The 23,029-nt window shown below is 44.2% G+C and overlaps 5 non-coding genes across 5 annotated transcripts; 1 reads left to right on the top strand and 4 right to left on the bottom strand.

The window, feature by feature from the left end:
- Nucleotides 1-1,500: 1,500 nt before the first annotated feature.
- TRNAT-UGU (transfer RNA threonine (anticodon UGU)) lies at nucleotides 1,501-1,573 on the bottom strand. The gene has a single exon. It is a non-coding gene; the product is annotated as a tRNA-Thr (tRNA).
- A 2,717-nt stretch (nucleotides 1,574-4,290) lies between these two features.
- Nucleotides 4,291-4,363, bottom strand: TRNAT-UGU (transfer RNA threonine (anticodon UGU)). Its single transcript has one exon. It is a non-coding gene; the product is annotated as a tRNA-Thr (tRNA).
- A 3,400-nt stretch (nucleotides 4,364-7,763) lies between these two features.
- Nucleotides 7,764-7,836, bottom strand: TRNAT-UGU (transfer RNA threonine (anticodon UGU)). The gene has a single exon. It is a non-coding gene; the product is annotated as a tRNA-Thr (tRNA).
- A 1,779-nt stretch (nucleotides 7,837-9,615) lies between these two features.
- TRNAI-AAU (transfer RNA isoleucine (anticodon AAU)) lies at nucleotides 9,616-9,689 on the top strand. Its single transcript has one exon. It is a non-coding gene; the product is annotated as a tRNA-Ile (tRNA).
- Nucleotides 9,690-22,654: 12,965 nt separating this feature from the next.
- TRNAW-CCA (transfer RNA tryptophan (anticodon CCA)) lies at nucleotides 22,655-22,726 on the bottom strand. Its single transcript has one exon. It is a non-coding gene; the product is annotated as a tRNA-Trp (tRNA).
- Nucleotides 22,727-23,029: the final 303 nt, after the last annotated feature.

Here is a 23,029-nt window from a genome sequence, read left to right as displayed (position 1 = left end):
GAATTTTTTTTGTTGCTGGGCAGAATAAAAATGCAAAATGCGGCAAAAACGCAGCAAAAACGCAATACCAAGCATCTCAGCAGCTTCTCCATTGAACTCTATCGTAGCAAAAACGCTGCTTTTATCTTTTAACCAATTCCCTACCGCTCTATAGCCGAAGCACAGCTACAGCGTGGTTCTCTGATTCTGGGACGACGTCCATGGATGTCATTCCAGAACACACCCCCTGCGCGCCGCCGGTGATCGCTGTGTCCTGCAGATACAGCTGATCACGGGATACGGTAAACGGCCAATCACTGCGGCCTTTTACCACGTGATCAGCTGTGTCCAGACACAGCAGATCTGTGCACCCCCACAGTGCTGCCGGCTTCCCTCCTCTCCTTCCCACCAGCAGTTGCAAGAATACAATAGGATGCTTCTGGAAGGAGAGTGGGGGAAAGGTCTGGTAAATATGTCACATTTGCCAGCCCTTTCTTTCCTGAATGAACACAATGAGTGATCGGTATCAATCACTCACTGTGTTCATTCATAACTGAAGACTAGAAAACTGTGTTGGGGGGGGGGGGTGCCTGTCAGGTTAGCTGTATGGGGCCCTGTGGTTTCTACCAGCAGACATGGTTCTGGTCACGTGATCAGCTCCCCTGTGTCAGCAAGCAGCGACTTCACAAAAGAGGAGGAAGTGGTCCATAATAAGCTCACGGGGGACATCAGCGTTCAGGCATTCCAGCCATTCACATATGGAAGAAAAATATATTTGAAATATATTTTAAAAATATTCTTCCCAAATACATTGACATATATTTGAAATGCTACAATTTTGGCTATATTCGATATATATATATATATATATACACACACACACACACTGCATGTTGAAATGCGTTTTTTAGATATTACAAAATATATGAAAAATATTTTTAAAAATATATCTTTTTAAAATATATTCTTCAGATTTATTTTAAACATAAAAAAGTCATTTCAACATATATTTTCACATAAATTTGTACATGAATACCAAAAATATAGATTTGTAATTTTAAAGACATACAGTATATTTGAAATGTATTTTTAAAAATATTTTTCAGATATTTTGTAATAAAAAACGCATTTCAACATGCAGTATATATATTTATTTATTTATTTTTTATTGAAATATATTTTGAAATATATGGAATATGGCCAAAATTGTGGCATTTCAAATATATGTCAATATATTTGGGAAGAATATTTTTAAAATATATTTCAAATATATTTTTCTTCCATGTGTGTTGTCAGAGTGCTCTCTCTTCTCCCCGCAGCCGGCACAGGAGAGATCATGTGACCTGACCAGAGCAGTCAAGATAGGTAAGTATGCAAATCTTTCTTCCACGGTTGGTATGGGTGTTGGAAGGAAGGGGGGTGGGATCAATTTTATCCTGGAATTCCACTTTAAGATTCCTTGGGACGCCTTCAGCAAATTATTATGTACTAAACAGGAAACATTTGTCAAAATTTTGATTTAGGCCCCAGTGAGATTTGAACTCACGACCCCTGGTTTACAAGACCAGTGCTCTAACCCCTGAGCTATGGAGCCTCCTGAAAACTCTTGAAAACATTTGTCCTTTTCAATACTGAAACAGGAAGCGATCCAGTTGTTGATTAAGAATGGATGGAATCCATCTGATTCTGGAGCACATATTGACCTTTGTTCTGAGGGTCAGTACATAGAAGTCAGTGTTTGCCCATGAGATTTTCACCGTAGGTGAGGTGCTTTCTACATATTTGCAGCACTTGCTTCTAGTCACATACACCACAAACTGCATGGTGGTATTTTATATTGTATTAACATTTATATGGACTTTATTATCTATATTATTTTTTTGTGTATGGTTTCACAGTTTTGGATCACTGGACGGTTCATAGAACTAGTTGGTTGCCCACATGGAAGAAAAATAGATTTGAAATATATTTTAAACATATTCTTCCCAAATACATTGACATATATTTGAAATGCTACAATTTTGGCCGTATTCAATATATTTCAATATATATATATATATATATATATATATATATATATATATATATATATTGCATGTTGAAATGCATTTTTTATATATTACAAAACATATGAAAGATATTTTTAAAAATATATCGTTTTTAAATATATTCTTCAGATTTTGTTTAAACATATAAAAAAGTCATTTTAACATTGACATATATTTGAAATGCTACAATTTTGGCCATATTCAATATATATATATATATATACACACACACTGCATATTGAAATGTGTTTTTTATATATTACAAAATATATGAAAAATATTTTAAAAAATATATCATTTTTAAGTATATTCTTCAGATTTTTTTTAAACATATAAAAAAGTCATTTTAACATTGACATATATTTGAAATGCTACAATTTTGGTCATATTCAATATATATATACATACACACACACACACACTGCATGTTGAAATGTGTTTTTTATATATTACAAAATATATGAAAGATATTTTTAAAAATATATCGTTTTTAAATATATTCTTCAGATTTTTTTTAAACATATAAAAAGGTCATTTTGACATATATTTTTACATATATTTGTAAATGCATTCCAAAAATGTAGATTTGTATTTTTAAAGACATACAGTATATTTGAAATGTATTTTAAATTTTTTTTTCATATATTTTGTAATAAAAACGCATTTCAACATGCAGTATATATATATATATTTATTGAAATATATTTTGAAATATAATGAATACGGCCAAAATTGTAGCATTTCAAATATATGTCAATATATTTGGGAAGAATATTTTTAAAATATATTTTTCTTCCATGTGTGTTGTCAGAGTGCTCTATCTTCTCCCCGCAGCCGGCACAGGAGAGATTGTGTGACCTGACCAGAGCAGCCTCAAGATAGGTAAGTATGCAGATCTTTCTTCCACGGTTGGTATGGGTGTTAGGAGGACGGAGGGTGGGATCAATTTTATCCTGGAATTCCACTTTAACCGCCTCCTGCCCGCCATATAAGGAAATGACGGACGCGAGGTGGCTCTCCCGTTCTGGGAGGACGTCATATGACGTCCTCCCACTCTAACCGCGCATGCGTGGCTCCGGGGATGCTTAGCGCGGCGATCGGCGGTGCGGTGTGTCCCTCGGACACAGCGGATCACCGATTCATGGAAAGAGCTGAAGATGTCGGCTCAGTCATGTGATCAATCACAGCTGATCGCATGTAAACAGGGAAATGCCGGTTATCGGCAGTTCTCTCCTCACGAGCTGTCACGCTGACAGAGGAGAGGAGAGGAGAGCCGGTAATCGGCATTACTCAGAGGGGACATGTGCACTGATGATTCGTGTAGCCTCATCAGTGCCACCTGTCAGTGCCCATCAGTGCCAGCTCTCAGTGCTCATCCATGCCACCTGCCAGTGCCCATCAGTGCCACATCAATGCCACATATCAGTGCTTACCAGTGCACATCAATGCCACATATGAGTGCCCATCTGAGCTGCCTTTTAGTTCCACCTATCAGTGCCACTATCAATGCCAATCAGTGACACCTATCAGTGCTGCCAATCAGTGCCACCTATCAGTGCCAGTCAGTGCCACCTATCAGTGCGCATCAGTGCCGCCTATCAGTGCTGCCTAACAGTGCAAGTCAGTGCTAGCTAGCAGTGCCAGTCAATGTCGCCTATCAGTGCCACCTATCAGTGCCACCTATCAGTGCCACCTATCAGTGCCACCTATCAGTGCCACCTATCAGTGCCATATATCAGTGCCATATATGAGTGCTGCCTTTCAGTGCCCATCAGTGATGCCTGTCAATGCCCATCAGTGCAACCTACCAGTGCCCATCAGTGCCACCTATCAGTGCCCATCAGTGCAGCCTATCAGTGCAGCCTATCAGTGCCCATCACTGCAGCCTCATTAGCGCACATCAGTGAAAGAGAAAAATCACTTATTTACAACATTTTAAAACAAGAACTAAGAAAAAACTTTTTTTTTCAAAATGTTCAGTGGTTTTTGGTTTGTTTAGCAAAAAATAAAAAACCCCGAGGTGATTAAATACCACCAAAATAAAGCTCTATCTGTCTCAAAAAAATGATAAAAAAATTAATATGGGTACAATAATGCATGACCGCGCAATTGTCATTCAAAGTGTGACAGTGCCAAAAGCTGGAAATTGTCCTGGGCAGGAAGGGGGTATAGGTGCCCGGTAGGCGAGGGGTTAAGATTCCTTGGGACACCTTCAGGAAATTATTATGTACTAAGCGGGATACATTTGTCAAAAATTGAACTCAGGCCCCAGCGAGATTTGAACTCGCGACCCCTGGTTTACAAGACCAGTGCTCTAACCCCTGAGCTATGGAGCCCTGTATGCTGATAGCCACATGAATTTTTCAGGTACAGGTAACAGGTAACTTTTTTCTTTTGTACTAATTACTTTTTTGTTTCATTTGTTTTTGATTAGTATTTATTGTTTGTAGGTCTGCTTTTTGGTTTTTCCCCATTGTGTCTTACAAAGAGCTAATGGATAATTAGCGGCTCCTTCATCTGTGCTATTCTGAATATATAGGAGGTGGATAGTCTGTTGACTTCATGTTATGAATGAGTGCTATCTTTTGCACGAAACGCGTTGACGTCTGGTCAATTTATCTCTCTGTGACGTAAAGTTTTTATGAAACTGGATTAATAAAGTAGCCACGTTCCAGACAAGTGTGTGGCCGTGCTCTTTATTTTCTATATTTTAAAAAATATATTTTTCTAGTGTTTATTTTTAAATTAGAAGTGTTACTATAGATCAGGGGTCTCCAAACTTTCTAAAGAAAGGGCCAGTTTATTAGGGGGGGCTGGACTTCAGCTATTGGGTAGCACAATGGCTAAATGGTTAGCACTTCCACCTAGCAGTACTAGGGTCCTTGGTTCATAGGACCACCTGCCTGGAGTTTGCATGTTCTCCCTGTGCCTGTGTGGGTTTCCTCCCACACTCCAAAGACATGCTGGGAGGTGAATTGGCTCCTGTGTAAATTGTCCCTAGTATGTGTATGTATGAATGTGAGTTAGGGACCTTAGATTGTACACCCCTTGAGGGTTAGGGACTGATGTGAATGTACAATATATATACAGTATATGAAAGTGCTCCATAAATTGACAGAACTATATAAGTACCTGAGATAAATAAATGGAAAAGGGTCCTGATGTCAGTTGGAATAGACAATGCCCCATCTTTGGAGTCAGAGGAAGGAAGCGCTCCCCATAGTTGGTGTCAGTGGGAGGAATTGTGCCCCATCTTTGGTGTCATTGGGAGCAAATCTATCCCTTCATTGGTGTCAGTGGGGAGAACTTTGTTCCATTGTTGGTATCAGTGGATGAAATAGTGCCCCAAGGACCGGATAAAAGCAGGCAAAATCCGCATCTGGCCCCCGGGCCGCAGTTTGGAGACCACTGCTATACATAAAAAAATTTACAAATGTTATTCTATAATTTGTCCAATTTATAATATCACTAAAATGGCATTTCTGGTCCAAACCATGGAAAAGAGTTCTAGAAATGAATGAAATGCACATAGTGTAATGGGGACAAAATACACAAGCAAAACAAATGAAAGAAAAAATGTAATGACTAAAAATTAAAATGAATAACCCCCCTGGAGGTATTCCCGAGTGTAGCTCGGGGTGAAGTTTCAGTACCACAAGCGGTAACCCCGAGCTACACTCAGGAATACTATGCGGCGTTGCTCCTCGATCACTTAGCTTGTCCTGCGCTCCCGCGATGTCCCCCCTGCAGTGTCCCCTGTAATGTCCTCCGGCCGATGCCGGCATCTATCTTCCGGGTTCTGTCCCCTGCGACGTCGGGACGTACGGGGGATGGAACGGCAGGAAATTTAAAAATGTGAAAAAGTGACATTCACTAAATACACTAAAACCACATAGTATAACATTCCTGTATCAAACCATTTCACATACATTTTGTCCCGAGTGCTTTGTCCGGCGCCCTGCCTGCATTTTTACTGTTCTTTCTGCCTGGAAACTGAGAAACGTCCATGGCGTCCAAAAAGCGTCCCTTTAGGTCAGACGCGGTTTTAGACCGGCTAGAGAACAGCGATAGTAAATCAGAACCACTTGCAGAATTGAGTGATAATGATTTGTGGGGGAAATTCCTCATCAGACACTGAAAACGATTCTGCGACTGAGCTCAGTGATGTGCGAACTTGGCGCTATATTTCAAATTTCAGTGTTTTTGGTTTGATTATATTATTGAATTAAATTTATTATTATTATATTATTTTTTATGATTATTTATTAAATTATAATTTATTTTGTGTTTCAAGTTTTATCATCCCCGGGATGTTTACTAGACTCTTGTTCCGACAGATTTCAGTGAGTTATTCCTAAGAATTACAGGCCTACAATAAAAAAAGACATATTTCCATGCAAAAAAATTTACCGCTTTGAGCACAGAAATATGGACATAATCAGACCGCTAGGGAGGCTACATCTATAGGAAAATAACAGCAAGGGGAAGAAGAGGAGTAAGGAGTTAAAGAGGGTTGATTGGGGGTAATTAGGGGTTAGTAAAGAATAAAATAGGAACACATTTTTCATTCATTTATTTATTTTTTACTTGTAGGGTCACTTTGACCTATGTCATATGCACATTAAAAGTCATCCCTTTGATCCACATAGGAAGGAAAATGTAAATACAATGTAACAATAATATTACATTGTATTTCTCGGTGACACGCGCAGACACTATCTACAGGTGTCATTTACATAAGAGCAGCCACAGCCTCTCATGTGATACAGAACAAGTCCTGTCCAGGGGCCGACTGACCATTTGGAAACTCGGGCACTGCCCGAGGGCCCGGGGTCAGTAGGGGGCCCCATGAGATGCCCCTGGTACCTTTTTATAGGCTTTTTCGGGTGTGCTTTGAGTTTGGGCAAGGACACAGGGGCCCCATGATCCCCATTTGGAAACTCGGGCGCTGCCCGAGGGCCCGGGGTCAGTAGGGGGCCCCATGAGATGCCCCTGGTACCTTTTTATAGGCTTTTTCGGGTGTGCTTTGAGTTTGGGCAAGGACACAGGGGCCCCATGATCCCCATTTGGAAACTCGGGCACTGCCCGAGGGCCCGGGGTCAGTAGGGGGCCCCATGAGATGCCCCTGGTACCTTTTTATAGGCTTTTTCGGGTGTGCTTTGAGTTTGGGCAAGGACACAGGGGCCCCATGATCCCCATTTGGAAACTTGGGCACTGCCCGAGGGCCAGGGGTCAGTAGGGGGCCCCATGAGATGCCCCTGGTACCTTTTTCATAGGTTTTTTTGAGTTTGGGCAAGGACACAGGGGCCCCATGATCCCCTATTGCCCGGGGGCCCCATGAGTTGTCAGTCTGCCCTGGTCCTGTCTGTCACTTTGCCAAGGTCCGAAGGTCCGACGGTACCCAGGCATACATAATATCCCACATGCAAGCCATATGAATCATGCGTGAAAGTAGCGTCTTCATATAAGGCCACGCTACAAGAGAGCATCTTGACATTCATAAGATCACATCTCACTGTAGGTTTACTTTTTTTTTTTTTGACACAGAGCTAAATAAACAGTCCTGTCAGTGTTTGTAGTAGATAATACTTATGTCAATAGTTCCGTCAAGGTGTATTAAGGTTTTTATTTCGTAATCTGAAGATCTTTGTATCATTTGTAACCCCAAGACGCTAAGACTGTAAGAGTCTGGGGAAAAAATGATTATGCAAGATACAGTTGTCAAAAAGTGCATCTAGGCCCCAGCGAGATTTGAACTCGCGACCCCTGGTTTACAAGACCAGTGCTCTAACCCCTGAGCTATGGAGCCCTGTTGACAAAATGTCCAGCATGCTCTAACTTATGGCCAATGATATGTTTATTGCAGCACTAAGTTGCATCTGAACATCACAAACCAAAGTACAGGAGTACTTCGGTTTACAAATACCTCAGTTAACATAATTTTCAGTTTACGAATTAAAATCCAATGAAAATAATGGCTCGGTTCACAAATGTTTTTCGCAATACAAACGGATTAATTGGTTTTCAAAGCATTTTCGAATTAATTTTTAATCATGTCCCTGTACAGTATTTATGCCTTTAACCTCCCTAGCGGTATGATTCCTTCCGATTTTATGTGCTGAAAGCGGTACCATTTTTTCGCATGGAAATAGTTTTTTATTGTAGGCTGTAATTTTTAGGAAAATTTCCCCCACGAATCATTATCACTCAATTCTGCAAGTGGTTCTGATTTACTATCGCTGTTCTCTAGCCGGTCTAAAACCGCTTTTGACGTAAAGGGACGCTTTTTGGACGCCATGGACGTTTCTCAGTTTCCAGGCAGAAAGAACAGTCAAAATGCAGGCAGGGCGCCGGACAAAGCACTCGGGACAAAATGTATGTGAAATGGGATGAAACAGCAATGTTTTACTATTTAAAATTGAAAAAAAAAAAAAAGACATTTTTTAAATTTCACGACGCCGCCGGCGCCCGTACGTCCCGACGTCACAGGGACCGGAACACAGAAGCCGGATGCCGGCATCGGCCGGAGGAGATGGCCGGGGACGCTGCAGGGGACACATGGTGGGAGCGAAGGACAAGATAAGTGCTGCAGGGACCCCCTGAGCAACGCCGCATGGTAAGCCCGAGTGTAGCTCGGGGTTACCGCTCTTGGTATAGAAATTTTACCCCGAGCTACACTCGGGAATACCGCCAAGGAGGTTAAAGTGCACTTTAAAAGATAAAATACCTTTTTTTTTACTTTTTTCTGACCTCTGGAACAGATTAATTGGTTTTCAATGCATTCCTATGGGACCAATTGGGACCAAACCAATGAACCTAGCTGCATGGTATGGGAGAGCTGAAGCAGATGCTTTTTGTATGTATTTAAAGGATAAGTTCACCTTTGGGAACATGTTATGCTCCTGCCGCCCCCCTCCCTCTGACAGATAGTACAGGGAGATGTTTCCCCCGTATTACTTTCAAATTTGAAATCAGCGCGGTCACGTGGGGCTCCGCCCACACAGCCACGTCATTCATTCACGGATTCATGAAGTTCATTGAAGCTTCCTGTCAGTATATCTGTTTGACTGTACATCCCATATATTCCCTACATCCCGTACATCCCATACATCCTGTACACCCCGTACATCTCATACACCCCATACATCCCCTATACCCAGTACACCCCGTACATCCCATACATCCCCTATACCCGATACACCCCGTACATCCCATACATCCCTTATATCCCCTATACCCCGTACATCCCCTATATTCCGTACATCCTATACACCCCACACACCCCACACACCCCACACACATCCCACACATCCCGTATAACCCATACATCCCGTATAACCCATACATCCTGTACAGCAAGCAGATATTCTGACAGGTCTGCAGGAGACCTGCATGGCATCAGCGATAAACTGATCGCTGGTGCAATGCTTTCCAGGCTCCTGTGCACAAAAATAATAAATGCACATTTTTTTTTACCTGGAAAAAAAAGCATGTTTATTATTTTTACCAAAAATGGACTTATCCTTTAAATCCAGAGTGTGGACAAGCTCTTTAGTCACCATATTGCACCACAGACCACATCAGAGTTGGCCGGTTAGCTCAGTTGGTTAGAGCGTGGTGCTAATAACGCCAAGGTCGCGGGTTCGATCCCCGTACGGGCCACACTAATATTTTCTTGAATAGTGCCTGAGACCTGTTTGTAATTTGATCTCCTGCTGCTTATGTTTATTCACAACATCACTTCAATAGTTCCTTCTAAAGAGACTGGACAAATGTATACAATGTTAAGAAAAATTGTTCGAAAGCTCTCAAATAATCATTTTATGTAAAAACTACAGAAAGTCAACCTTACAAAAGTAAACTTTGGTAGCAGTCATTTTAAATGAACACTTCAGCATGAACTTTGTGGGACAGCTGCTGGCTGGATGAGATGCCTAATGGATTTTTATTTTTTAAGATATTTGCTGATCAGATTTCTGGAACCATTTCTCAGCTCCACCCTTCTGTCACCCAGTTTCCTCCATCCACCCTATATCTGCTATGTATTTTGGGGGACTTTTGGAGAGGTCTGTATGCCGTTATTTAAAAAAAAAAAAAAAAAAAAATTATATATATATATAAAATTTTTTTTTTTTTTTAAAGCCAGCAGGGAAATGTCATTTGCAGACAATTTAAAACCCTTTTTTCTTTTTAACCCTTTCGCTGACAGAGCCGTTTTTGCCTTATTTGCACATACTATATTTAAAAAATCATTTTAAGCCTGAAGATTATACAAAATCTCCAAACATGATATATTTTCTGAAAGCAAACACCCTAGAGAATACAAAAGTGGTAGTTCCAATTTTTTTATGTCACACGATATTATTTCAAAGGTCTAGGAAACACAAAATTTCAGTAAAAATCACACTAAAGCGAACTGAAGGGAAAACAAACGCAATAAATTATCAATATTTTTCGCAAAATAATAAAAGATGAGGTTGTGCCGAGTAAATAGATGCCCAACATGCCAAACCTTAAATTTTTGTGCGCCTTGTGGAGGGGTCTGTATGTTGTTATTGTTTTATATATATATATATATATTGTGGGGTTAGCTCAGGTGGGGGATCTCCTTCCCTGGGACAAAGGTAGACCGCACAGCAGGCTTTTGTCAAGATCTGACTGGTTGTCAGCTTTATTTAAAAGGTTTGCAGAAAATAAACAAAACATGAAAATAAACCCTTGCCATCCAGGCACTAACTAAACAAAAGGCTTTTCCTCTCTCAGAGGTGAAGGGCTTCTCCCTGTCACCAAAATAAATCAAAAGCAAACCTTTTCTTGTAGGTATAGTACACACAGCTCTCTCAGAATACCTCTCTGAGTCCCAGGCCACAAGCAACTCCTTGCTCCAGCCCTGCCTTATTTATACCACCTGTTGGTGGTCATCAGTGGAGCTCAAACTCTGGTCCGGACCCACCTGCTTAACTGTGGCCCCGAAAACCCGGAGTGGACTCCACCTAAACGGTCAGGTATGAGCATATGCGAGGTGACACATAGCGTCCCTCTATCACCTCGCCGTTCATCCTGTCACATATCCCCCCCTCTGCTCAAGCCCCTGCGGCTGAGCAACTGTCCCAACCAGACAATGGACCCGGGAGAGGGCATCTACATTACTTTGCAGTTTCCCCGCTCTGTGTTCCACTGTGAATTTGAAAACTTGTAGCGCGAGAAACCACCTTGTCACTCGACTGTTTTTCTCCTTATTATCACACATCCATTTGAGCGGGGCATGAACAGTAATCAACTTGAATGGTCTTCCTAACAGGTAATATTTCAGGGCCTCCAAGGCCCATTTGATGGCCAAACATTCCTTCTCCACAATGGCATAGTTTCTCTCATGTTTGTTGAGCTTTCTACTTAGGAAGACCACAGGGTGCTCCTCCCCATCTCTGATTTGGGACAGTACCGCACCTAGTCCCACGTCAGAGGCATCAGTCTGTACCACAAACTCTGTTGTGAAATCTGGGGTCACAAGCACAGGTTGAGCACAGAGAGCTTGTTTCAGCCTTTGAAATGCGGTCTCCGCCTCAGGATTCCACTTAATCATGACTGACCCCCTACCTTTTGTCAGATCTGTCAGTGGGGCTGCAATGGTGGCAAAATTGGGGATAAACCGCCTGTAGTATCCCGTGATTCCAAGAAATGCCCGAACTTGTTTTTTATTTACAGGTTGGAGCCACTTTTGAATTGCCTCAATTTTATTGATCTGAGGCCTAATGAGACCTCGACCAATGATGTAGCCAAGATATTTGGCCTCCTCTAAGCCAATGGCACACTTTCTGGGGTTGGCGGTAAGACCTGCTTCCCGCAGCGAATCTACGACCGCTTGCAAGAGGGACAAATGAGATTCCCAGTCGGGACTGTGGACGACGACATTGTCCAAATAGGCAGGTGCATATTGGCGATGTGGTCTCAACGTCTTGTCCATCATCCTTTGGAATGATGCAGGAGCCCCATGCAAACCAAACGGCATCCGCTTATACTGAAAGGACCCCTCGGGGGTGGAGAATGCTAACATGTCCTTTTTTTCCTTTGCCACCGCTTCCCACCTGGCCTCGGGAATTCTATAGGGCTTGACATTTACGCGGACCCCGGGCTGGGTAACTATGTCATGCTGTATGACAGTCGTCAGTCCAGGTAGGTGGGAGAAGAAATCTCCATTTTTCCTCACAAACTCCTTAACATCATCTTGTTGGGCTACTGACAAACTCCTTAACATCATCTTGTTGGGCTACTGACAAGGTTTCCGTTATAGGTACCTGAGGGGCCACGGGAACCACGTCCTTTTGGGGTCTTGGTACTGCCAACAAACTTTCCCTGTCTTTCCAAGGTTTTAAGAGATTCACATGATAGATTTGTTCGGGTTTCCTTTTTCCTGGCTGGTAAACTTTATAATTTACTTCCCCCACTTTCTCCCTAATTTCAAAGGGACCTTGCCACTTTGCGAGGAATTTACTTTCCACGGTGGGGACTAGCACCAGCACTCTATCCCCAGGGTTGAAGGTACGGATCCTGGCACCCCGGTTATAAACCCTTCTCTGGACCTCCTGGGCTTGCTCCATGTGTTCCCGAACAAGTGGCATGACAGCTGCGATTCTATACTGCATCTGTGAGATATGCTCGATGACACTTCTATAGGGCGTGGTCTCTCCCTCCCAGGTTTCTTTTGCGATATCTAGCAATCCCCTGGGATGTCTACCATACAGTAATTCAAAAGGTGAATATCCTGTAGATGCCTGAGGTACTTCTCGTATAGCAAACATGAGATATGGTAGCAAAAAATCCCAATTTCTCCCATCTTTGTCCACCACCTTTTTTAACATATTCTTAAGGGTCTTGTTAAACCTTTCCACAAGCCCATCGGTTTGGGGGTGGTAGACCGAGGTACGGAGATGGGAGATTTTGAACAATTTGCATAACTCTTTCATAACTCTAGACATAAATGGCGTGCCCTGATCCGTTAAGATCTCCTTTGGAATACCTACACGACTAAACACCCGGACAAGCTCTTTGGCGATATTTTTAGCGGAGGTATTACGCAAGGGGATGGCTTCAGGATACCGGGTGGCATAGTCAAGTATAACCAGTATGTGCTGATGGCCCTGGGCAGACTTTACTACTGGACCCACTAGGTCCATGCCCACTCTTTCAAACGGTACTTCAATTATGGGTAGAGGTACTAGCGGACTGCGAAAATGGGGTGAGGGCGCAGAATATTGACATTCCGGACATGACTCACAATGCGCTTTGACGTCTCCATGTAAGCCTGGCCAAAAGAATCTCTGGGTTATTCTCTCCTTTGTTTTTTCTACACCCAGGTGTCCACCCATTATATGCCCATGGGCTAAATCCAGTACCATCTGGCGAAAGGGTTTAGGGACCACTAACTGTTCTACCACCTCCTCCCCTTGCTTTACCACTTGATACAGCAAGTTATTGTTAAGAGCCATGTAGGGAAAAGACACCGCTACATCATTTTCCACTGGTTCCCCATCAATCATTTTAATGTTTTCACGGGCTCTATTAAGTGTGGAATCTTTCAGTTGTTCCGTACAAAAATCCTCTTTTCTGACCTCTAGGTCAGGCACCACATTCTGTCCACTCTCACTAGAGCCATCATCTCTTGTTCTATATCCTCAGTGTCTGGGGTTGTATCCAACTCCTCCTGCTCCCCAGCCATTACAGAGAAAGGAAAAAGGTCTAAACCTTCCTTGGACACACCAACAGTTTCCCCTTCCACCTTGCCGTCAAAGGGGTCAGGAGTGAGTTCAGGAGTTTTCAGTGTTTCCCCAGCAGGGGGAGCTCGGTCCTCCTGACTCCCCTCCTTATCCCATAACTTCCAGAAATGGGGAAAATCTCTCCCCACTATGGCTTCATGAAGCAGAGAGGGTACCACCCCCACAGAATGGGTCACAGGGCCCCAGGGAGTACCAATCTCCACCAGAGCAGTCTGGTAATTACGTGTATCACCATGAATACAAATAACTCCAATAGTGCTAGGGTGTAAGGTGGCAGGGTTTACCAAATCACTCTTAACTAAGGTCACAACACTACCCGAGTCTAGCAGAGCAGTTACTGGCTTTCCATCAATGGTAATCACACACATTTGCTTTTCCATGCGTTTCTGACATGCTGCAGTACATACCACCTGTGCAAAAAGAGACATGCGTTTTCCTAGATAAGCATTTTCACATTGCATAGGTTCATCATTTAACGGACAGTTTGTAGCAATATGACCTAACGCATGACAACGATAACATATTATATGTTCAGTGCTTAGACCTCTAAACGGCTTTGGGGACCTTCCTGAACTATTTGGCCAGTCTCTAGGTCCTAAGCCTACAGTCTCATTATCTGACAGAATAGTCTTATCATTTTTTCCAGAGCCTTTGGCCCATGGAACAGTCTTACCGGATCTTCCGGATAGTTTTCCACCCCTAGTGACATTGGGGTACGGCCCAGGTGAATGAAAAAAGTCCTCAGCGGCTGCATATCTCTCCACCAGGTCCACTAGCTCGTTTGCAGATTTAGGGTCTCCACGGCCGACCCACTTCCTCAAAGTGGCAGGGAGTGCACGCAAATATTGGTCCATGACCACACGCTCCACAATCTGAGGGCCTGACAATACCTCTGGCTGGAGCCACTTTTTGGAGAGATGTATCAAATCAAACATCTGAGATCTGGGTGGTTTGTCAGCCCTGTAATGCCATTGATGCACCCGCTGAGCCCGGACTGCAATGGTGACGCCCAGGCGTGCAAGGACCTCAGCCTTCAGTTTCTCATAGTCCTGGGCATCCCCTGGTTCCAGGTCATAATAGGCTTTTTGGGATTCACCTGTCAAAAATGGTGCAAGCAGTCCTGCCCATTGCTCCTTTTTCCATCCTTCCCGAACAGCAACCCTTTCAAAAGTTGTGAGGTAGACCTCCACATCATCCGCAGATGTCATCTTCTGCAAAACATAGCTGGCCCGCGCCATTTTCTGCTCTACTGGCAGCGGATCTGCCGATTCCTTCTTTAATTCTAATAGGTGTTGGGCCACCTGCTTAAGGAGCTCTCGGTCTGCTTCCTGGGCCTCCGCAAACTGGCGATTTGTCTCCCGTTGTGCTGCATTGGCCTGCAGCAAGGCTCTTATTATTTCCTCCATCTTCCCACTTGCTCAGGAAGTTGCCCGCCAAATCCACATATGGTGCAGGATGCGGGCATTTATCAGGAACAAGAAGAGCATCGCTTAGAATTCCCCAACCAAACACCGGTGTGGGACCACAATATGGACGTGGCTCTTGCACTGCTTGCGCCCTTTCTTGCACCAGTTCTGAATGGTAACGGGCTGGTTGGCTTCTACAACATTGGTTATCTGTAGCTCTGGGTATACCTCCTGGCAGTACTGTAGGATGCCTTCTTTGGTCCCGATGCAGGACTTTGTTCCAGAGGGGTCATTTTCCCACTTTCCAGTCTGAACATTCATGTGCATGTTAAGCTTGCCACAGAACATTGCAATCTGTGGCTCTGCTAGCAATCCAGCATTCCCATCAGAAGGGACCTCCAGAGCCAGCGCTCCGGCAGCCAGGAAGCAGCATTATATGGGGCAGCATGGCTGCGGCTGAGGCCAGGTGGCGCTGGTAGACACGGGTGGGCAAGATCAGCTGACGCAGCAGCGCCGTAGATGTGAGTGCGGAGAGCCGGAGCCGCGAGCTGCCTGAGTGTGATCCCCGCAGGAGGAGGAGGAGAGCTCACTTCACAGGCGGAGGAGACCGACAGCGCCCACACCAGGCTCCCATCCCCGGCCTCAGCCGCAGCCATGCTGCCCCATATAACGCTGCTCTTCCTGGCTGCCGGAGCGCTGGCTCTGGAGGTCCCTTCTGATGGGAATGCTGGATTGCTAGCAGAGCCACAGATTGCAATGTTCTGTGGCAAGCTTAACATGCACATGAATGTTCAGACTGGAAAGTGGGAAAATGACCCCTCTGGAACAAAGTCCTGCATCGGGACCAAAGAAGGCATCCTACAGTACTGCCAGGAGGTATACCCAGAGCTACAGATAACCAATATTGTAGAAGCCAACCAGCCCGTTACCATTCAGAACTGGTGCAAGAAAGGGCGCAAGCAGTGCAAGAGCCACGTCCATATTGTGGTCCCATACCGGTGTTTGGTTGGGGAATTCGTAAGCGATGCTCTTCTTGTTCCTGATAAATGCCCGCATCCTCCACCATATGTGGGGTTAGCTCAGGTGGGGGATCTCCTTCCCTGGGACAAAGGTAGACCGCACAGCAGGCTTTTGTCAAAATCTGACTGGTTGTCAGCTTTATTTAAAAGGTTTGCAGAAAATAAACAAAACATGAAAATAAACCCTTGCCATCCAGGCACTAACTAAACAAAAGGCTTTTCCTCTCTCAGAGGTGAAGGGCTTCTCCCTGTCACCAAAATAAAACAAAAGCAAACCTTTTCTTGTAGGTATCGTCCATACACACAGCTCTCTCAGAATACCTCTCTGAGTCCCAGGCCACGAGCAACTCCTTGCTCCAGCCCTGCCTTATTTATACCACCTGTTGGTGGTCATCAGTGGAGCTCAAACTCTGGTCCGGACCCACCTGCTTAACTGTGGCCCCGAAAACCCGGAGTGGACTCCACCTAAACGGTCAGGTATGAGCATATGCGAGGTGACACATAGCGTCCCTCTATCACCTCGCCGTTCATCCTGTCACAATATATATATATATATTTATATATGTGTGTAAAAAAAAATTTTTAAAACCAGCAGGGACATGTCATTTGCAGGCAATTTAAACCCCCCCTTTTTTTAACCCTTTCACTAACAGAGCCATTTTTGCCTTATTTGCACATATGTTTAAAAAATCAATTTTAGCGCTGAAGATTACACAAAACCTCCAAACATGATATATTTTCTGAAAGCAAACACCCTAGAGAATATAATAGTGGTAGTTTAAATTTTTTTATGTCAGAGGATATTATTGCAAAATTTCAGTAAAAATCTCACTACAGTGAACTGAAGGGAAAACAAACGCAATAAATTACCAACATTTTTGGTAAACTATAAAAAGACGAGGTTACGCCGAGTAAATAGATACCCAACATGCCAAACTTTAAATTTGCGTGCGCCTATGAAATTGCGTCAAACTTCAGTACCCTATATTTTCTATAGACGACGTTTCAAAAGCCCCTACGTGCGCAGCGATTTCAAATGTGTATCGCAATCAACGTTTTCACGCGTAGGCACCCCGACGTGTGCATTTACGTTCATACATGTGAATATATGAGGGTGGGGCCTCTTAATTTTTTTTTTTGGGGGGTGGGGGATGTTATGCACTTGGGTGTAACTTTATTTTTTTACAAAAAAAATATTTTTTTTACTTTTTTTTTTTCATCACATAGGGAACACAAAGTCCCCTATGTGTTGATTTTTTGCGAACGGGTTCTCTTTATTGAGACATACAGGGTCTAAAAGACCCCCAATGTCTCCTTTGTGATCCATTAGATCAGGGGTGTCAAACTGATGGCCCTCCAGCTGTTGCGAAACTACAAGTCCCATCATCCCTCTGCCTTTGGGAGTCATGCTTGTAACTGTCAATCTTGCAATGCCTCATGGGACTTGTAGTTTGGAAACAGCTGGAGGGCCGCCAGTTTGACACCCGTGCATTATCTATATTGCAATGCAAACTAGCCGGGAAAGCGACAGCCGTGACGTCCAGCTCACACAAAGAAGGTGAGGGGAGTGGACGCTCGTATGCTCTCCTCTCTCCCTTCCACCCGCCGGCACCTGCCATGACTCTTCCCGAAGCCCGGGGCCTGCAGCAAAGCCCAGATACATGCCAAGAGCACACATGCGAGGGGGGGGGGGGACTGTCACCAGTGGCTATGGAAGCTATGTAATGAAAATACATTTTTTGTGAATTTTTTCTTTAAAAAGTGTAAAAAAATTAATTTACACCCAAGCACCTAACCCTCCAAAGACCTTTTTTGTTCACACCCCCCACGTACAATTGTAAATAAACACATCTGGGGGGCTACACATGAAAACTACAATAGCAATACATGTTCCATATCAGCACGCATGCCAGAGCAAAAGCAGTAATTCCAGACCCATTAATTACGGGTTAACTCTAGACCACGGGTGTCAAACTGGCGGCCCTCCAGCTGTTGCCAAACTACCCATGAGGCTTTGCAAGATTGACAGTTACAAGCAGGGGCGGAATGACCATTTGGAAACTTGGCCACTGCCCGAGGGCTCGGGGTCAGTAGGGGGCCCATGAGATGCTCCTGGTACCTTTTTCATAGGCTTTTTTGAGTTTTGATACCCTATTGCCCGGGGGCCCCATGAGTTGTCGGTCCACCCCTGGACTTCGAGAGAATTGAATGATTAGTGGTCATGTGATTGCTCAGTTCTCAGAGCTGACGTAGAACAGATGCTGCAACATGGAGGCGAGTATGTTCAGTATATTTCCTTAGAAGTCCATACTTCTCTATTAATAAAAAGTGAATGAAAACTTATTAGGGTGCCTTGACACTGGTGTGCTGTGGTAGCAGCACTTTCAGGGGCGCACGGACCATTTGGAAACTCGGGCTATGCCCGAGGGCCTGGGGTCAGTAGGGGGCCCCATGAGATGCCCCTGGTACCTTTTTCATAGGCTTTTTTGAGTTTGGGCAAGGACACAGGGGCCCCATGATCCCCTATTGCCCGGGGGCCCCATGAGTTGTCAGTCCGCCCCTGGTTACAAGCATGACTCCCAAAGGTAGAGGCATAATGGGACTTGTAGTTTGGCAACAGCTGGAAGGCCCCCAGTTTGGCACCCCTGCTCTAGACTGATGAGCTAGGGGCTTTTAAAGTGTTACCCATGGAAAATATAGGGTACTGGAGTTTGTCACCATTTAAGCCTTGACATGCTTGGGGCGCACTCATCTTTTATATTTTGTCAAAAAACTGGGTTATATATTGTGTTTGTGTTTCCTAAAATTAACCACTTGAGCTCTGGGAGATTTTGCCCCCTTCATGACCAGGTCATTTTCTGCTATTCCATAATACGTTACTTTAACTGGTTATTGCGTGGTCATGCAACGCTCTACCCAAATGAAATTTATATCTTTTTTTTTCTTTACAGAACTAGAGGTTTGTTTTGGTAGTATTTGATCACCAATGGGTTTTTAATTTTTTATTATTTAACCCCTCGCCTACTGGGCACTTATACCCCCTTCCTGCCCAGGCCAATCTTCAGCTTTCAGCGCTGTGGCACTTTGAATGACAATTGCGCGGTCATGCAACACTGTACCTATATGAAATTTTTATCATTTTTTTCACACACATAGAGCTTTCTTTTTGTGGTATTTACTCACCACTGGGTGTTTAATTTTTTGTGCTATAAACAAAAAGAAGAAAAAAAATAAAGTTTTTCTTTGTTTCTATTATAAAAGTTTGCAAAGAGGTAATTTTGCTCCTTCACTGATATGCATTGATGAGGCTGCACTGATAGGTGACACTGATGGGCACTGATAGACGGCACTGATGGGTGGCACTGACTGGCGGCACTGATGGGCACTGCGTGGTGGAATTGATGGGCACTGGTGGGTGGCACTGCTGGGCACAGGTGGGCGGCACTGGTGGGCAGCACTGTTGGGCACAGGTGGGTGGCACTGCTGGGCAGTTATGGGCAGCACTGCTGGGCACAGGTGGGCGGCACTGCTGGGCACAGGTGGGTGGCACTGCTGGGCACAGGTGGGCGGCACTGGTGGGTGTCACTGCTGGGCACAGGTGGGTGGCACTGCTGGGCACTTATGGGCAGCACTGCTGGGCACAGGTGGGCGGCACTGGTGGGTGGCACTGCTGGGCACCAATCATCAAGGCACTGATCATCAGTGCCCTGATGATTGGTGCCAACAATTACCAGTTATCGGCAGTACAGCCGATAACCGGCAACAGCATTTACCGGTGATCTGCTGTGTCATTGGACATGACTGATCACGTGGTAAAAGGCCGCTGTGATTGGCTCTTTACCACATCACGTGATCAGCTGTGTCTGTAGGACACAGCGATCACAGCGATCGCCGGGTGCGGGAGTGCGTGTTCTGGGAAGTCGTCATATGACGCCCTCCCAGAACTGGACAACCACACTGTAGCCGTCATTCGGCTATAGCACGGTTGGCAAGTGGTTAAACGAAAAAAGACCGAAAATTTAGAAAAAAAAACAATGTCTACTTTCTGCTATAAAAAATATCCAATATATGTTTTTTTTTTTTTTTTAAATCAAATTTCTCATACATTTAGGCCAAAATGTATTCTGCTTAATGTCTTTGGTAAAAAAAAAAAACCCAGTTTGTGTATACTGGGATTGGTTTGTGTGAACGTTATAGTGTCTACAAACTATGGGGTATATACTGGTAAATCAGTGACTTATAGTGGGACTGTGGTAATGTGGTGGGCGTTTTGACACTAACTGATGCTGGGTGGGAATGACTAAATGACACTGACGTCACTAGTGACACTAATACAGTGATCAGTGCTAATACTGTACACTGTCACTGTACTAATGATTCTGGCTGGGAAGGGGTTGACATCTGGGGGCAATCAATGGGTTAACTGTGTACCTAACAATGTGTAATGTGAGTATTATGTGCTGTTTTTTATCAAGCGATGTGTTTGGTTTTTTTCTCCCTGCTTTGCAGGGAGAAAAAAGAAACAGGCACATTGCTGCTCTCTGTACAGAGCCAGGGGTGTATTTACCACAAGGCAAACAAGGCAGTTGCCTTGGGCGGCATTTTTCAGGGGGGCAGCAGCATTTTTCAGGGGGGCAGTGCTGTCCCCTGAAAGAAGGAAAGGAAGAAGGGACACACTCAGCACGGGGACCAAGTGGGATCTGAGAGAGGCTGTGGGCTGCTTGATGGTATATGCAGAGCCTGACTCTTGTTCCTGGGGAGCTGTGATGGTGGCTCTCTAATCTCTTTCTGGGGTGGGGGGGTTGCCAGTGTATGGGGGGCGGTGGTAGTGGAAGGCTCTCTCAGGTGGGGGTGGGCGGGGGACTGGGGTGTTGTTGGTCAATGTTAGGCTCTCTTTGTGGGGAAGGGGGGTGTTGGCTGGTGTCAGGGTCTCTCTATGGGAGGGAACCAATTTTTGTGTTGCCTAGGGCAACACAAAACCTAAATACACCACAGTACAGAGCCCTGTGTTTTTAGTAAACACAGGGCTCTGTACTGTCATTTGGTAAGCCGATCAGCAGGTCCTGGCCATAAATCATCGTCTGGGACCTGCTTGTGCGGTAGTGAATGACAAGACAGATGGGGCGGTGGGAGCGTGCATGCGCCCCCCCCCACCACCTGGAAATGCAGGATCACATATATATATATATATATATGTGTGATCTGGTGCAGGGAGGCCAACTTGCCGCGGTAAATGTACGTGTGGCGGTTGGCAACTGGTTAACGATTGTGTATTTTTTCTACTGAAATTTAGTTTAATAAACCATTGTGCTAAAATCGGGTAACAAAAAAATTCAAACTGTTTTATTTTTTAGGGTGTCTGTCTTTCAGGAGCAGGGGCGGACCGACAACTCATGGGGCCCCCGGGCAATAGGGGATCATGGGGCCCCTGTGTCCTTCCGAAACTCAAAAAAGCCTATGAAAAAGGTACCAGGGGCATCTCATGGGGCCCCCTACTGACCCCGGGCCCTCGGGCAGTGCCCGAGTTTCCAAATGGTCAGTCCGCCCCTGTTCAGGAGGTATGGAATGTTTAGGAGTTCTATTAAGGCCGGCCATACATGGGTCGAAATTCGACCGATTTTTCATCTGAAAATCGGACCTAAGAATAATCGGCAGATTTCTGTTAGTGGGTCAATGGCACCGGACATTTTTCGTGGTTCCTCCCCTTTTTCGGTGATCGGGCATGTTGGAAAACTTGTGAAAAACTACTGATTTTTGACTCAATGACGGTCAAATCGCACGATCGTTTTTCCGAAAAGAATACGCGCATGAGCCGTGACCTGGAAGGAACAGAAGTTTTGCCTGTTATATGGGGTGAACTTTATGATTTGTTTGACCGATTTTCAAAATCATTGATGGTGCCATCGGAGCGAACGACGTTTTCAATTTTCGGACAAAAAATCGAACCATGTATGGCCTGCATTAGTCTTCAGGACTAAAATGATTTTTTTAAACATATGTGCAAAAAAAACACAAAAACTGCTCTGGCGGCGAAAGGGTTAAAGGAGTTTTAAATCTTTTTAATCTTTCACTTTAAGCATTATTAGCATTAGTGTTCTCCGCCAAATGGAATTTCGAAAAAAAAATTTCTGCTTCAAGAAACAGGCCCCTGGGCAGTGCCCAACCCTCCGAGGGACACAGAGCACCGCCGATCGCCGTGCATGCGCGGTGAGAATGGAAGGACATCATATGACGTCCTCCCAGAACGAGAGAACCACCTTGCGCCTGTCATATCACTATATGGCGGGCGGGAGGTGGTTAAACCCATTATGTAAATATATGAGAGTTTCAGTATTTGCAATTTTACAGCTACACACCTTAAGATGTTTATAATATTTATTCTATGGAAAGGTTAGAAAAAAACAGATATTTGCCGTCAAAATGCTTGCTGACCCCGACGTGATTTGAACACGCAACCTTCTGATCTGGAGTCAGACGCGCTACTGTTGCGCCACGAGGTCAACTATAAACAAGACCAGCTAATTTTTTTTTTCATGTTATCGCCAGCAGTACAAAAATTTTCTATATATGTTGATATGTATATATATATATATTTATATATCTCTAGTGTTTGAAAATAAGGATGAGTAGTGCAAATTTGTGTTAAGCAGGCTATACATGATTCATTTTTTTTGTTCAACCATCAAGTTGAATGAAAAACAAAATGAACCGATTCCCCCATCCATACATTCGATGTGGATGGGGGAATCACTTCTGCTAAGCTACTGCATTGAAAGTTCAATACAATGATCAGTGTTGCCGGC

Source organism: Staurois parvus, unplaced genomic scaffold (assembly GCF_062004578.1).
Source record: "Staurois parvus isolate SC_StPar_1 unplaced genomic scaffold, SC_StPar_1.0 ptg001287l, whole genome shotgun sequence".
In the NCBI taxonomy this organism is placed as follows: domain Eukaryota; kingdom Metazoa; phylum Chordata; class Amphibia; order Anura; family Ranidae; genus Staurois; species Staurois parvus.
This window is presented reverse-complemented; position numbering and strand designations above follow the sequence as displayed.